The sequence below is a fragment of the Microcebus murinus genome, chromosome 16 (genome assembly GCF_040939455.1).
Source record: "Microcebus murinus isolate Inina chromosome 16, M.murinus_Inina_mat1.0, whole genome shotgun sequence".
Classification (NCBI taxonomy): domain Eukaryota; kingdom Metazoa; phylum Chordata; class Mammalia; order Primates; family Cheirogaleidae; genus Microcebus; species Microcebus murinus.
In genome coordinates, this window is record NC_134119.1 from 55,948,135 (window position 1) to 55,964,190 (window position 16,056).

The 16,056-nt window shown below is 63.0% G+C and overlaps 4 pseudogenes; all 4 read left to right on the forward strand.

Annotated features, from left to right (window-relative positions):
• Window positions 1-1,489: 1,489 nt before the first annotated feature.
• LOC142861269 (uncharacterized) lies at window positions 1,490-1,608 on the forward strand (annotated as a pseudogene).
• A 3,798-nt stretch (window positions 1,609-5,406) lies between these two features.
• On the forward strand, window positions 5,407-5,525 carry LOC142861338 (uncharacterized; annotated as a pseudogene).
• Window positions 5,526-9,328: 3,803 nt separating this feature from the next.
• Window positions 9,329-9,447, forward strand: LOC142861339 (uncharacterized; annotated as a pseudogene).
• A 3,801-nt stretch (window positions 9,448-13,248) lies between these two features.
• LOC142861340 (uncharacterized) lies at window positions 13,249-13,367 on the forward strand (annotated as a pseudogene).
• Window positions 13,368-16,056: the final 2,689 nt, after the last annotated feature.

Below are 16,056 nucleotides of genomic sequence, written 5' to 3' on the forward strand. Positions count from 1 at the left end.
CTGCAGGGACCCAGAGCTGGGAGGTGGCATCTCTCAGCCCTGGGTCGGGCAGAGCCCCAGCGGGCCATGCCCACAACCTCTCTCAGCACCGGTCCCCCAGAAGGCTCCTTTGGGACCAGGATTCTCTTGCGGTGACTCTTTAAGGTCTGGCCCCTGGATGGAGGGGCACCAGGAGTAGAGGAGCAGGAAGGGGAAGGGGGTGGCCATGCGAGGGGACACTTTGAGGCCAAGTCCCAGCTTCAGCCTGATCCTCCTGGGAACCCCGCTCTGAGACAAGGAGCCGGGCTTCGCATTCCCACAGCAGCCAGTCGTGGGCTGAGGACACCTGGGGCGTTGGGAACTCCCTGGCTTCTCCTGGGTTTAACGTCTAGAGCTGCTTGTGAATCGCGCCGCCACACACACCCGAGCGCAGGTGTCTTCCGCACAGACTGCGGGCCTCGCTCTTCTGAATGCCGCTAGCTCGCCACCCACCCACGGGTGAACCTGGTCAGGGTGCTTTCTCTCAGGGGCAGACTCTTTTCCGGGCGGGCTACCGGTGTCTCTGTTTGCTCGTTTCTTTCTTCCATTTCGGGAAAGTCTTCCTTGCTGGGTGTGGAAATCTCCTATGCCTTCCCTCGCCTATTCTGTCAGCTTTAAAATTCTCTTTCAGTTGCCACCCTCACAGATGGATTAGGAAACTCTTTCCGGTGCACTCATTAGTGAAATGACCTCCAGGAAGCTGGAATCCAATATCTAATGGCCGATTTTTAGCGAGTCCACACGCCAGGGTGGTCGGGGTCCAATGCAGCCCCGGCCAGGCCCAGGCCCCTTGGACTGGGCCACAGGAGGACACGGAGGAGGGTCCCGGCCCCCACGAAGCGGTGCCGGCAGTTCTCCACGGGCTTGGGCGTTTTCCAGAGGTAGGAGATGGAGGGGACTGATTTCTTCAGCGCCCCCCAAACCACGCCACCCCACCCCACCCCACCCATGGGACACATCCCCAGAGAGAGACGCCCCATACACTGGCTGTGCCCCAGCCCTGGCCCGGGGGAATAGGCGGCAGCCCACCCACAGGGCGAGGGAAGGGGGGCGCAGCTGAAAGGGGTTGTGGGGGAGGGCGGCCCCTGGCTGGGGTCAAAGGGCGAGCGTCCCGCGCGTGCGCAGTCAGCGGCAGCGACGCGCTGGGGGTGGGCAGCGGGTAGGTGAAGGAGGCCGGGCGAGGAGACGAGGGGGGCTGGGAGGGCTCCACCTTGGCGAGTCCAGCCGTGGAGGCGCATGTTGTGTGAGTGTGAGTGAGTGTGAGTGTGTGTGTGTGTGTATAGAGAGACAGCCCCCCACCCCGCCCCGCCCCGCCCCGCCCATCACCCCCGTCCCTGGGAGCCCGCGGGACCTGGCCGGCGAACTCAAACGGCCCGGCCCGGCCCGGCGCGGGGCCTGGGGCGGGAGGCGGCGGCGGGGAAGCCCAGAGAGGCTCGGCTTCTCGAGCGGGGCAGGGGCGCCCTCCGCCGCCGTCTAGGGCCACACCACCCTGAACGCCCCCGATCTCGTCTGGTCTCGGAAGCTAAGCAGGGTCGGGCCTGGTTAGTACTTGGATGGGAGACCGCCTCGGAATACCGGGTGCCACAGGCTGCTGCTTTTTTTTTTTTTTTTTTTTTCTTGCCTCTTGTTCTGTCCCCTTTCTGGGAGCGCGGCGGCGGCCCGGGGTGGGGGTCACCCCCACCCTCAGCGCCCGCGCGGTGCCTGGCGCCCCAGCCCGCACCGTGGGGCCTCCTCTTGTCCCAAGCCGCGACACCGCGGCCACGCGGCAGCATGCGTGGCATCTGGACTGTCAGGTCTCAGACCAAAGGTCTGCTCTGTGGGAACCGACACGCTGGAGGAAACCTTGAGAGTCTGAGAGGGGAGGGAGTTCCAGAAGAAGGCCAGGATGTCATTTTGAGGGAGTATGTGACCAGAACTCGTCCCGTTGCTTTTGGGGTTCTATGGGCTACACGCAGGAATCTTTGGTGGTGGCACCTGATGTTGGGGGATCCGGAGTCACACCCAGACCTGCTCCACAGGCCTCCTTTTACCTTTCTCTTCGGATTCATTATTTTTAAAAAGTGTCTCTTACCTCTAGGATTGCATTTTCTTTTCACTCTCTTTTCAAGCAGATGATGGGAGTACAAGTATTCAGGTGACATGTGTTGCCCGTGCCCCCCTCCCCCCTGTGTTCTTTTTTTTTTTTTTTTTTTGAGACAGAGTCTCGTTTTGCTGCCCAGGCTAGAGTGAGTGCCATGGCGTCAGTCTAGCTCACAGCAACCTCAATCTCCGGGCTCAAGCAATCCTGCTGCCTCAGCCTCCCGAGTAGTTGGGACTACAGGCATGCACCACCACGCCCGGCTGTGTTTTTCTATATATATTAGTTGGCCAATTAATTTCTTTCTATTTTTAGTAGAGACGGGGTCTCGCTCTTGCTCAGGCTGGTTTCGAACTCCTGACCTGGAGCAATCCGCCCGCCTCGGCCTCCCAGAGAGCTAGGATTACAGGCGTGAGCCACCGCGCCCGGCCCCCACTGTGTTCTTATTCATATACCTCTCATGTTGTTCCAGCGTATTGTGGGGGTACCAATGTTAAGGTCGGGTGCCTTGCCCTCTCCAAGCCTCCCCCCTCGGGTCAGAGCTTCAAGTGCGCCCATCCCCCAGTCGGTGCGCACCCACCCCATGCCTAATGGATGTGTATGCCCCTCCCCTCCCCCCACCCGCCCGCCCGACACCCACCCGATGAAGGTGATTCCTCTCTGTCCACTTAGGCGTCCATCCGTTCGTACCAGTTTGCTGGTGAGCGCGCTCACGTGGTGCCCGTGTGTCCATTCTTGGGATACTTGGCTTACTGGAACGGGTTCCAGCTCTGGCCAGGAGAACACGAGAGGCGCCCTCTCACCGCTGCTCCTCACAGCCGAATGGCACTCCGTGGTGTCCACGCGCCACATTTTATTGATGCACTCCTGGATGGATGGGCACTCGGGTCGCTTCCACGTCTTTGGGATTGTGAATTGTGCCCTAACTGTAACCCTAACCCTTACCCAGCCCGTCTCCTCTGCCCCTGCCTGACGCACTCCTCCCCGGCCAGGCCCGTCACTGTCCTGGGCCCCCGCCTGACCGGCTCCTCCCCGCCCGGCCGGTCACCGTCCTCTGCCCCTGCCTGACACGCTCCTTCCCGCCCGGCCTCTCACCGTCCTCGGCCCCTGCCTGACCGGCTCCTCCGTCGCCTGGGCCTTCCAAGGGCTTGGTGTGGATGCTGCTTCCAGGAAGCCCTCCAGAAACCCGGCAGCAGGGTGGCCGCAGCAGTCTCCAGCAGCCGTCCCTAAGTCGCGTGAGTGCGGGGGACGTGCCCCCGCTGTGCCGCGGGGGCCCAGCCTGGTGTCTTCCCTGAGGCCCTGCGGCTGCCGGCTGGGCTGCGGCTCCCCGCAAGGGGAGAGCCGCGGAGGTGGGGACCGCCTCCTGATGGGGACGTACACGCAGCTCTCCACGTCGGATTCCGGGGCTCTCTGTCCTGCCCGAAGGCCCAGCTGGCCTGCGGGTCCTTAGAGTGGCAAAAACCTCCGAAAACTGAGACTGAGGGTCCGGTGGGTGTCTGCACTTTTGTGCTGGGCACCCCAGGGAGGCCCGGGGGCTGGCTGGACAACGCGGTCTGCTCGGCCGCGGGGGGGGGGGTTGGAGGAGCAACTGATGCCCTTTGCACTTTGGGTAGCAAGAGTCTGAGGTGTCTCTGAGCCCTGTGCCCTGTGGGGGCGGGGCGGGGGGGAGGAGGAGGAGGAGGAGGAGGAGGAGGAGGTGGGAAGGGCCGGGGCCTGCAGTCCTGTTCCCGGGGTGGCACGGCAAGTGGCTTCTTCCACAGGCTGCTTGGCCTGGGCTCCCTGCACCTGGGCCTTTGGAGGACCGGCCCTGTGCTTGCCAACACTTCCTGCAGGGACCCAGAGCTGGGAGGTGGCATCTCTCAGCCCTGGGTCGGGCAGAGCCCCAGCGGGCCATGCCCACAACCTCTCTCAGCACCGGTCCCCCAGAAGGCTCCTTTGGGACCAGGATTCTCTTGCGGTGACTCTTTAAGGTCTGGCCCCTGGATGGAGGGGCACCAGGAGTAGAGGAGCAGGAAGGGGAAGGGGGTGGCCATGCGAGGGGACACTTTGAGGCCAAGTCCCAGCTTCAGCCTGATCCTCCTGGGAACCCCGCTCTGAGACAAGGAGCCGGGCTTCGCATTCCCACAGCAGCCAGTCGTGGGCTGAGGACACCTGGGGCGTTGGGAACTCCCTGGCTTCTCCTTGGTTTAACATCTAGAGCTGCTTGTGAATCGCGCCGCCACACACACCCGAGCGCAGGTGTCTTCCGCACAGACTGCGGGCCTCGCTCTTCTGAATGCCGCTGGCTCGCCACCCACCCACGGGTGAACCTGGTCAGGGTGCTTTCTCTCAGGGGCAGACTCTTTTCCGGGCGGGCTACCGGTGTCTCTGTTTGCTCGTTTCTTTCTTCCATTTCGGGAAAGTCTTCCTTGCTGGGTGTGGAAATCTCCTATGCCTTCCCTCGCCTATTCTGTCAGCTTTAAAATTCTCTTTCAGTTGCCACCCTCACAGATGGATTAGGAAACTCTTTCCGGTGCACTCATTAGTGAAATGACCTCCAGGAAGCTGGAATCCAATATCTAATGGCCGATTTTTAGCGAGTCCACACGCCAGGGTGGTCGGGGTCCAATGCAGCCCCGGCCAGGCCCAGGCCCCTTGGACTGGGCCACAGGAGGACACGGAGGAGGGTCCCGGCCCCCACGAAGCGGTGCCGGCAGTTCTCCACGGGCTTGGGCGTTTTCCAGAGGTAGGAGATGGAGGGGACTGATTTCTTCAGCGCCCCCCAAACCACGCCACCCCACCCCACCCCACCCATGGGACACATCCCCAGAGAGAGACGCCCCATACACTGGCTGTGCCCCAGCCCTGGCCCGGGGGAATAGGCGGCAGCCCACCCACAGGGCGAGGGAAGGGGGGCGCAGCTGAAAGGGGTTGTGGGGGAGGGCGGCCCCTGGCTGGGGTCAAAGGGCGAGCGTCCCGCGCGTGCGCAGTCAGCGGCAGCGACGCGCTGGGGGTGGGCAGCGGGTAGGTGAAGGAGGCCGGGCGAGGAGACGAGGGGGGCTGGGAGGGCTCCACCTTGGCGAGTCCAGCCGTGGAGGCGCATGTTGTGTGAGTGTGAGTGAGTGTGAGTGTGTGTGTGTGTGTATAGAGAGACAGCCCCCCCGCCCCGCCCCGCCCCGCCCATCACCCCCGTCCCTGGGAGCCCGCGGGACCCGGCCGGCGAACTCAAACGGCCCAGCCCGGCCCGGCGCGGGGCCTGGGGCGGGAGGCGGCGGCGGGGAAGCCCAGAGAGGCTCGGCTTCTCGAGCGGGGCAGGGGCGCCCTCCGCCGCCGTCTAGGGCCACACCACCCTGAACGCCCCCGATCTCGTCTGGTCTCGGAAGCTAAGCAGGGTCGGGCCTGGTTAGTACTTGGATGGGAGACCGCCTCCGAATACCGGGTGCCACAGGCTGCTGCTTTTTTTTTTTTTTTTTTTTTTCTTGCCTCTTGTTCTGTCCCCTTTCTGGGAGCGCCGCGGCGGCCCGGGGTGGGGGTCACCCCCACCCTCAGCGCCCGCGCGGTGCCTGGCGCCCCAGCCCGCACCGTGGGGCCTCCTCTTGTCCCAAGCCGCGACACCGCGGCCACGCGGCAGCATGCGTGGCATCTGGACTGTCAGGTCTCAGACCAAAGGTCTGCTCTGTGGGAACCGACACGCTGGAGGAAACCTTGAGAGTCTGAGAGGGGAGGGAGTTCCAGAAGAAGGCCAGGATGTCATTTTGAGGGAGTATGTGACCAGAACTCGTCCCGTTGCTTTTGGGGTTCTATGGGCTACACGCAGGAATCTTTGGTGGTGGCACCTGATGTTGGGGGATCCGGAGTCACACCCAGACCTGCTCCACAGGCCTCCTTTTACTTTTCTCTTCGGATTCATTATTTTTAAAAAGTGTCTCTTACCTCTAGGATTGCATTTTCTTTTCTCTCTCTTTTCAAGCAGATGATGGGAGTACAAGTATTCAGGTGACATGTGTTGCCCGTGCCCCCCTCCCCCCTGTGTTCTTTTTTTTTTTTTTTTTTTTTGAGACAGAGTCTCGTTTTGCTGCCCAGGCTAGAGTGAGTGCCATGGCGTCAGTCTAGCTCACAGCAACCTCAATCTCCGGGCTCAAGCAATCCTGCTGCCTCAGCCTCCCGAGTAGTTGGGACTACAGGCATGCACCACCACGCCCGGCTGTGTTTTTCTATATATATTAGTTGGCCAATTAATTTCTTTCTATTTTTAGTAGAGACGGGGTCTCGCTCTTGCTCAGGCTGGTTTCGAACTCCTGACCTGGAGCAATCCGCCCGCCTCGGCCTCCCAGAGAGCTAGGATTACAGGCGTGAGCCACCGCGCCCGGCCCCCCCTGTGTTCTTATTCATATACCTCTCATGTTGTTCCAGCGTATTGTGGGGGTACCAATGTTAAGGTCGGGTGCCTTGCCCTCTCCAAGCCTCCCCCCTCGGGTCAGAGCTTCAAGTGCGCCCATCCCCCAGTCGGTGCGCACCCACCCCATGCCTAATGGATGTGTATGCCCCTCCCCTCCCCCCACCCGCCCGCCCGACACCCACCCGATGAAGGTGATTCCTCTCTGTCCACTTAGGCGTCCATCCGTTCGTACCAGTTTGCTGGTGAGCGCGCTCACGTGGTGCCCGTGTGTCCATTCTTGGGATTCTTGGCTTACTGGAACGGGTTCCAGCTCTGGCCAGGAGAACACGAGAGGCGCCCTCTCACCGCTGCTCCTCACAGCCGAATGGCACTCCGTGGTGTCCACGCGCCACATTTTATTGATGCACTCCTGGATGGATGGGCACTCGGGTCGCTTCCACGTCTTTGGGATTGTGAATTGTGCCCTAACTGTAACCCTAACCCTTACCCAGCCCGTCTCCTCTGCCCCTGCCTGACGCACTCCTCCCCGGCCAGGCCCGTCACTGTCCTGGGCCCCCGCCTGACCGGCTCCTCCCCGCCCGGCCGGTCACCGTCCTCTGCCCCTGCCTGACACGCTCCTTCCCGCCCGGCCTCTCACCGTCCTCGGCCCCTGCCTGACCGGCTCCTCCGTCGCCTGGGCCTTCCAAGGGCTTGGTGTGGATGCTGCTTCCAGGAAGCCCTCCAGAAACCCGGCAGCAGGGTGGCCGCAGCAGTCTCCAGCAGCCGTCCCTAAGTCGCGTGAGTGCGGGGGACGTGCCCCCGCTGTGCCGCGGGGGCCCAGCCTGGTGTCTTCCCTGAGGCCCTGCGGCTGCCGGCTGGGCTGCGGCTCCCCGCAAGGGGAGAGCCGCGGAGGTGGGGACCGCCTCCTGATGGGGACGTACACGCAGCTCTCCACGTCGGATTCCAGGGCTCTCTGTCCTGCCCGAAGGCCCAGCTGGCCTGCGGGTCCTTAGAGTGGCAAAAACCTCCGAAAACTGAGACTGAGGGTCCGGTGGGTGTCTGCACTTTTGTGCTGGGCACCCCAGGGAGGCCCGGGGGCTGGCTGGACAACGCGGTCTGCTCGGCCGCGGGGGGGGGGGGGTTGGAGGAGCAACTGATGCCCTTTGCACTTTGGGTAGCAAGAGTCTGAGGTGTCTCTGAGCCCTGTGCCCTGTGGGGGCGGGGCGGGGGGGAGGAGGAGGAGGAGGAGGAGGAGGAGGAGGTGGGAAGGGCCGGGGCCTGCAGTCCTGTTCCCGGGGTGGCACGGCAAGTGGCTTCTTCCACAGGCTGCTTGGCCTGGGCTCCCTGCACCTGGGCCTTTGGAGGACCGGCCCTGTGCTTGCCAACACTTCCTGCAGGGACCCAGAGCTGGGAGGTGGCATCTCTCAGCCCTGGGTCGGGCAGAGCCCCAGCGGGCCATGCCCACAACCTCTCTCAGCACCGGTCCCCCAGAAGGCTCCTTTGGGACCAGGATTCTCTTGCGGTGACTCTTTAAGGTCTGGCCCCTGGATGGAGGGGCACCAGGAGTAGAGGAGCAGGAAGGGGAAGGGGGTGGCCATGCGAGGGGACACTTTGAGGCCAAGTCCCAGCTTCAGCCTGATCCTCCTGGGAACCCCGCTCTGAGACAAGGAGCCGGGCTTCGCATTCCCACAGCAGCCAGTCGTGGGCTGAGGACACCTGGGGCGTTGGGAACTCCCTGGCTTCTCCTGGGTTTAACGTCTAGAGCTGCTTGTGAATCGCGCCGCCACACACACCCGAGCGCAGGTGTCTTCCGCACAGACTGCGGGCCTCGCTCTTCTGAATGCCGCTAGCTCGCCACCCACCCACGGGTGAACCTGGTCAGGGTGCTTTCTCTCAGGGGCAGACTCTTTTCCGGGCGGGCTACCGGTGTCTCTGTTTGCTCGTTTCTTTCTTCCATTTCGGGAAAGTCTTCCTTGCTGGGTGTGGAAATCTCCTATGCCTTCCCTCGCCTATTCTGTCAGCTTTAAAATTCTCTTTCAGTTGCCACCCTCACAGATGGATTAGGAAACTCTTTCCGGTGCACTCATTAGTGAAATGACCTCCAGGAAGCTGGAATCCAATATCTAATGGCCGATTTTTAGCGAGTCCACACGCCAGGGTGGTCGGGGTCCAATGCAGCCCCGGCCAGGCCCAGGCCCCTTGGACTGGGCCACAGGAGGACACGGAGGAGGGTCCCGGCCCCCACGAAGCGGTGCCGGCAGTTCTCCACGGGCTTGGGCGTTTTCCAGAGGTAGGAGATGGAGGGGACTGATTTCTTCAGCGCCCCCCAAACCACGCCACCCCACCCCACCCCACCCATGGGACACATCCCCAGAGAGAGACGCCCCATACACTGGCTGTGCCCCAGCCCTGGCCCGGGGGAATAGGCGGCAGCCCACCCACAGGGCGAGGGAAGGGGGGCGCAGCTGAAAGGGGTTGTGGGGGAGGGCGGCCCCTGGCTGGGGTCAAAGGGCGAGCGTCCCGCGCGTGCGCAGTCAGCGGCAGCGACGCGCTGGGGGTGGGCAGCGGGTAGGTGAAGGAGGCCGGGCGAGGAGACGAGGGGGGCTGGGAGGGCTCCACCTTGGCGAGTCCAGCCGTGGAGGCGCATGTTGTGTGAGTGTGAGTGAGTGTGAGTGTGTGTGTGTGTGTATAGAGAGACAGCCCCCCCGCCCCGCCCCGCCCCGCCCATCACCCCCGTCCCTGGGAGCCCGCGGGACCCGGCCGGCGAACTCAAACGGCCCAGCCCGGCCCGGCGCGGGGCCTGGGGCGGGAGGCGGCGGCGGGGAAGCCCAGAGAGGCTCGGCTTCTCGAGCGGGGCAGGGGCGCCCTCCGCCGCCGTCTAGGGCCACACCACCCTGAACGCCCCCGATCTCGTCTGGTCTCGGAAGCTAAGCAGGGTCGGGCCTGGTTAGTACTTGGATGGGAGACCGCCTCCGAATACCGGGTGCCACAGGCTGCTGCTTTTTTTTTTTTTTTTTTTTTTCTTGCCTCTTGTTCTGTCCCCTTTCTGGGAGCGCCGCGGCGGCCCGGGGTGGGGGTCACCCCCACCCTCAGCGCCCGCGCGGTGCCTGGCGCCCCAGCCCGCACCGTGGGGCCTCCTCTTGTCCCAAGCCGCGACACCGCGGCCACGCGGCAGCATGCGTGGCATCTGGACTGTCAGGTCTCAGACCAAAGGTCTGCTCTGTGGGAACCGACACGCTGGAGGAAACCTTGAGAGTCTGAGAGGGGAGGGAGTTCCAGAAGAAGGCCAGGATGTCATTTTGAGGGAGTATGTGACCAGAACTCGTCCCGTTGCTTTTGGGGTTCTATGGGCTACACGCAGGAATCTTTGGTGGTGGCACCTGATGTTGGGGGATCCGGAGTCACACCCAGACCTGCTCCACAGGCCTCCTTTTACTTTTCTCTTCGGATTCATTATTTTTAAAAAGTGTCTCTTACCTCTAGGATTGCATTTTCTTTTCTCTCTCTTTTCAAGCAGATGATGGGAGTACAAGTATTCAGGTGACATGTGTTGCCCGTGCCCCCCTCCCCCCTGTGTTCTTTTTTTTTTTTTTTTTTTTTGAGACAGAGTCTCGTTTTGCTGCCCAGGCTAGAGTGAGTGCCATGGCGTCAGTCTAGCTCACAGCAACCTCAATCTCCGGGCTCAAGCAATCCTGCTGCCTCAGCCTCCCGAGTAGTTGGGACTACAGGCATGCACCACCACGCCCGGCTGTGTTTTTCTATATATATTAGTTGGCCAATTAATTTCTTTCTATTTTTAGTAGAGACGGGGTCTCGCTCTTGCTCAGGCTGGTTTCGAACTCCTGACCTGGAGCAATCCGCCCGCCTCGGCCTCCCAGAGAGCTAGGATTACAGGCGTGAGCCACCGCGCCCGGCCCCCCCTGTGTTCTTATTCATATACCTCTCATGTTGTTCCAGCGTATTGTGGGGGTACCAATGTTAAGGTCGGGTGCCTTGCCCTCTCCAAGCCTCCCCCCTCGGGTCAGAGCTTCAAGTGCGCCCATCCCCCAGTCGGTGCGCACCCACCCCATGCCTAATGGATGTGTATGCCCCTCCCCTCCCCCCACCCGCCCGCCCGACACCCACCCGATGAAGGTGATTCCTCTCTGTCCACTTAGGCGTCCATCCGTTCGTACCAGTTTGCTGGTGAGCGCGCTCACGTGGTGCCCGTGTGTCCATTCTTGGGATTCTTGGCTTACTGGAACGGGTTCCAGCTCTGGCCAGGAGAACACGAGAGGCGCCCTCTCACCGCTGCTCCTCACAGCCGAATGGCACTCCGTGGTGTCCACGCGCCACATTTTATTGATGCACTCCTGGATGGATGGGCACTCGGGTCGCTTCCACGTCTTTGGGATTGTGAATTGTGCCCTAACTGTAACCCTAACCCTTACCCAGCCCGTCTCCTCTGCCCCTGCCTGACGCACTCCTCCCCGGCCAGGCCCGTCACTGTCCTGGGCCCCCGCCTGACCGGCTCCTCCCCGCCCGGCCGGTCACCGTCCTCTGCCCCTGCCTGACACGCTCCTTCCCGCCCGGCCTCTCACCGTCCTCGGCCCCTGCCTGACCGGCTCCTCCGTCGCCTGGGCCTTCCAAGGGCTTGGTGTGGATGCTGCTTCCAGGAAGCCCTCCAGAAACCCGGCAGCAGGGTGGCCGCAGCAGTCTCCAGCAGCCGTCCCTAAGTCGCGTGAGTGCGGGGGACGTGCCCCCGCTGTGCCGCGGGGGCCCAGCCTGGTGTCTTCCCTGAGGCCCTGCGGCTGCCGGCTGGGCTGCGGCTCCCCGCAAGGGGAGAGCCGCGGAGGTGGGGACCGCCTCCTGATGGGGACGTACACGCAGCTCTCCACGTCGGATTCCAGGGCTCTCTGTCCTGCCCGAAGGCCCAGCTGGCCTGCGGGTCCTTAGAGTGGCAAAAACCTCCGAAAACTGAGACTGAGGGTCCGGTGGGTGTCTGCACTTTTGTGCTGGGCACCCCAGGGAGGCCCGGGGGCTGGCTGGACAACGCGGTCTGCTCGGCCGCGGGGGGGGGGGTTGGAGGAGCAACTGATGCCCTTTGCACTTTGGGTAGCAAGAGTCTGAGGTGTCTCTGAGCCCTGTGCCCTGTGGGGGCGGGGCGGGGGGGAGGAGGAGGAGGAGGAGGAGGAGGAGGAGGTGGGAAGGGCCGGGGCCTGCAGTCCTGTTCCCGGGGTGGCACGGCAAGTGGCTTCTTCCACAGGCTGCTTGGCCTGGGCTCCCTGCACCTGGGCCTTTGGAGGACCGGCCCTGTGCTTGCCAACACTTCCTGCAGGGACCCAGAGCTGGGAGGTGGCATCTCTCAGCCCTGGGTCGGGCAGAGCCCCAGCGGGCCATGCCCACAACCTCTCTCAGCACCGGTCCCCCAGAAGGCTCCTTTGGGACCAGGATTCTCTTGCGGTGACTCTTTAAGGTCTGGCCCCTGGATGGAGGGGCACCAGGAGTAGAGGAGCAGGAAGGGGAAGGGGGTGGCCATGCGAGGGGACACTTTGAGGCCAAGTCCCAGCTTCAGCCTGATCCTCCTGGGAACCCCGCTCTGAGACAAGGAGCCGGGCTTCGCATTCCCACAGCAGCCAGTCGTGGGCTGAGGACACCTGGGGCGTTGGGAACTCCCTGGCTTCTCCTGGGTTTAACGTCTAGAGCTGCTTGTGAATCGCGCCGCCACACACACCCGAGCGCAGGTGTCTTCCGCACAGACTGCGGGCCTCGCTCTTCTGAATGCCGCTAGCTCGCCACCCACCCACGGGTGAACCTGGTCAGGGTGCTTTCTCTCAGGGGCAGACTCTTTTCCGGGCGGGCTACCGGTGTCTCTGTTTGCTCGTTTCTTTCTTCCATTTCGGGAAAGTCTTCCTTGCTGGGTGTGGAAATCTCCTATGCCTTCCCTCGCCTATTCTGTCAGCTTTAAAATTCTCTTTCAGTTGCCACCCTCACAGATGGATTAGGAAACTCTTTCCGGTGCACTCATTAGTGAAATGACCTCCAGGAAGCTGGAATCCAATATCTAATGGCCGATTTTTAGCGAGTCCACACGCCAGGGTGGTCGGGGTCCAATGCAGCCCCGGCCAGGCCCAGGCCCCTTGGACTGGGCCACAGGAGGACACGGAGGAGGGTCCCGGCCCCCACGAAGCGGTGCCGGCAGTTCTCCACGGGCTTGGGCGTTTTCCAGAGGTAGGAGATGGAGGGGACTGATTTCTTCAGCGCCCCCCAAACCACGCCACCCCACCCCACCCCACCCATGGGACACATCCCCAGAGAGAGACGCCCCATACACTGGCTGTGCCCCAGCCCTGGCCCGGGGGAATAGGCGGCAGCCCACCCACAGGGCGAGGGAAGGGGGGCGCAGCTGAAAGGGGTTGTGGGGGAGGGCGGCCCCTGGCTGGGGTCAAAGGGCGAGCGTCCCGCGCGTGCGCAGTCAGCGGCAGCGACGCGCTGGGGGTGGGCAGCGGGTAGGTGAAGGAGGCCGGGCGAGGAGACGAGGGGGGCTGGGAGGGCTCCACCTTGGCGAGTCCAGCCGTGGAGGCGCATGTTGTGTGAGTGTGAGTGAGTGTGAGTGTGTGTGTGTGTGTATAGAGAGACAGCCCCCCCGCCCCGCCCCGCCCCGCCCATCACCCCCGTCCCTGGGAGCCCGCGGGACCCGGCCGGCGAACTCAAACGGCCCAGCCCGGCCCGGCGCGGGGCCTGGGGCGGGAGGCGGCGGCGGGGAAGCCCAGAGAGGCTCGGCTTCTCGAGCGGGGCAGGGGCGCCCTCCGCCGCCGTCTAGGGCCACACCACCCTGAACGCCCCCGATCTCGTCTGGTCTCGGAAGCTAAGCAGGGTCGGGCCTGGTTAGTACTTGGATGGGAGACCGCCTCCGAATACCGGGTGCCACAGGCTGCTGCTTTTTTTTTTTTTTTTTTTTTTCTTGCCTCTTGTTCTGTCCCCTTTCTGGGAGCGCCGCGGCGGCCCGGGGTGGGGGTCACCCCCACCCTCAGCGCCCGCGCGGTGCCTGGCGCCCCAGCCCGCACCGTGGGGCCTCCTCTTGTCCCAAGCCGCGACACCGCGGCCACGCGGCAGCATGCGTGGCATCTGGACTGTCAGGTCTCAGACCAAAGGTCTGCTCTGTGGGAACCGACACGCTGGAGGAAACCTTGAGAGTCTGAGAGGGGAGGGAGTTCCAGAAGAAGGCCAGGATGTCATTTTGAGGGAGTATGTGACCAGAACTCGTCCCGTTGCTTTTGGGGTTCTATGGGCTACACGCAGGAATCTTTGGTGGTGGCACCTGATGTTGGGGGATCCGGAGTCACACCCAGACCTGCTCCACAGGCCTCCTTTTACTTTTCTCTTCGGATTCATTATTTTTAAAAAGTGTCTCTTACCTCTAGGATTGCATTTTCTTTTCTCTCTCTTTTCAAGCAGATGATGGGAGTACAAGTATTCAGGTGACATGTGTTGCCCGTGCCCCCCTCCCCCCTGTGTTCTTTTTTTTTTTTTTTTTTTTTGAGACAGAGTCTCGTTTTGCTGCCCAGGCTAGAGTGAGTGCCATGGCGTCAGTCTAGCTCACAGCAACCTCAATCTCCGGGCTCAAGCAATCCTGCTGCCTCAGCCTCCCGAGTAGTTGGGACTACAGGCATGCACCACCACGCCCGGCTGTGTTTTTCTATATATATTAGTTGGCCAATTAATTTCTTTCTATTTTTAGTAGAGACGGGGTCTCGCTCTTGCTCAGGCTGGTTTCGAACTCCTGACCTGGAGCAATCCGCCCGCCTCGGCCTCCCAGAGAGCTAGGATTACAGGCGTGAGCCACCGCGCCCGGCCCCCCCTGTGTTCTTATTCATATACCTCTCATGTTGTTCCAGCGTATTGTGGGGGTACCAATGTTAAGGTCGGGTGCCTTGCCCTCTCCAAGCCTCCCCCCTCGGGTCAGAGCTTCAAGTGCGCCCATCCCCCAGTCGGTGCGCACCCACCCCATGCCTAATGGATGTGTATGCCCCTCCCCTCCCCCCACCCGCCCGCCCGACACCCACCCGATGAAGGTGATTCCTCTCTGTCCACTTAGGCGTCCATCCGTTCGTACCAGTTTGCTGGTGAGCGCGCTCACGTGGTGCCCGTGTGTCCATTCTTGGGATTCTTGGCTTACTGGAACGGGTTCCAGCTCTGGCCAGGAGAACACGAGAGGCGCCCTCTCACCGCTGCTCCTCACAGCCGAATGGCACTCCGTGGTGTCCACGCGCCACATTTTATTGATGCACTCCTGGATGGATGGGCACTCGGGTCGCTTCCACGTCTTTGGGATTGTGAATTGTGCCCTAACTGTAACCCTAACCCTTACCCAGCCCGTCTCCTCTGCCCCTGCCTGACGCACTCCTCCCCGGCCAGGCCCGTCACTGTCCTGGGCCCCCGCCTGACCGGCTCCTCCCCGCCCGGCCGGTCACCGTCCTCTGCCCCTGCCTGACACGCTCCTTCCCGCCCGGCCTCTCACCGTCCTCGGCCCCTGCCTGACCGGCTCCTCCGTCGCCTGGGCCTTCCAAGGGCTTGGTGTGGATGCTGCTTCCAGGAAGCCCTCCAGAAACCCGGCAGCAGGGTGGCCGCAGCAGTCTCCAGCAGCCGTCCCTAAGTCGCGTGAGTGCGGGGGACGTGCCCCCGCTGTGCCGCGGGGGCCCAGCCTGGTGTCTTCCCTGAGGCCCTGCGGCTGCCGGCTGGGCTGCGGCTCCCCGCAAGGGGAGAGCCGCGGAGGTGGGGACCGCCTCCTGATGGGGACGTACACGCAGCTCTCCACGTCGGATTCCAGGGCTCTCTGTCCTGCCCGAAGGCCCAGCTGGCCTGCGGGTCCTTAGAGTGGCAAAAACCTCCGAAAACTGAGACTGAGGGTCCGGTGGGTGTCTGCACTTTTGTGCTGGGCACCCCAGGGAGGCCCGGGGGCTGGCTGGACAACGCGGTCTGCTCGGCCGCGGGGGGGGGGGGTTGGAGGAGCAACTGATGCCCTTTGCACTTTGGGTAGCAAGAGTCTGAGGTGTCTCTGAGCCCTGTGCCCTGTGGGGGCGGGGCGGGGGGGAGGAGGAGGAGGAGGAGGAGGAGGAGGAGGTGGGAAGGGCCGGGGCCTGCAGTCCTGTTCCCGGGGTGGCACGGCAAGTGGCTTCTTCCACAGGCTGCTTGGCCTGGGCTCCCTGCACCTGGGCCTTTGGAGGACCGGCCCTGTGCTTGCCAACACTTCCTGCAGGGACCCAGAGCTGGGAGGTGGCATCTCTCAGCCCTGGGTCGGGCAGAGCCCCAGCGGGCCATGCCCACAACCTCTCTCAGCACCGGTCCCCCAGAAGGCTCCTTTGGGACCAGGATTCTCTTGCGGTGACTCTTTAAGGTCTGGCCCCTGGATGGAGGGGCACCAGGAGTAGAGGAGCAGGAAGGGGAAGGGGGTGGCCATGCGAGGGGACACTTTGAGGCCAAGTCCCAGCTTCAGCCTGATCCTCCTGGGAACCCCGCTCTGAGACAAGGAGCCGGGCTTCGCATTCCCACAGCAGCCAGTCGTGGGCTGAGGACACCTGGGGCGTTGGGAACTCCCTGGCTTCTCCTGGGTTTAACGTCTAGA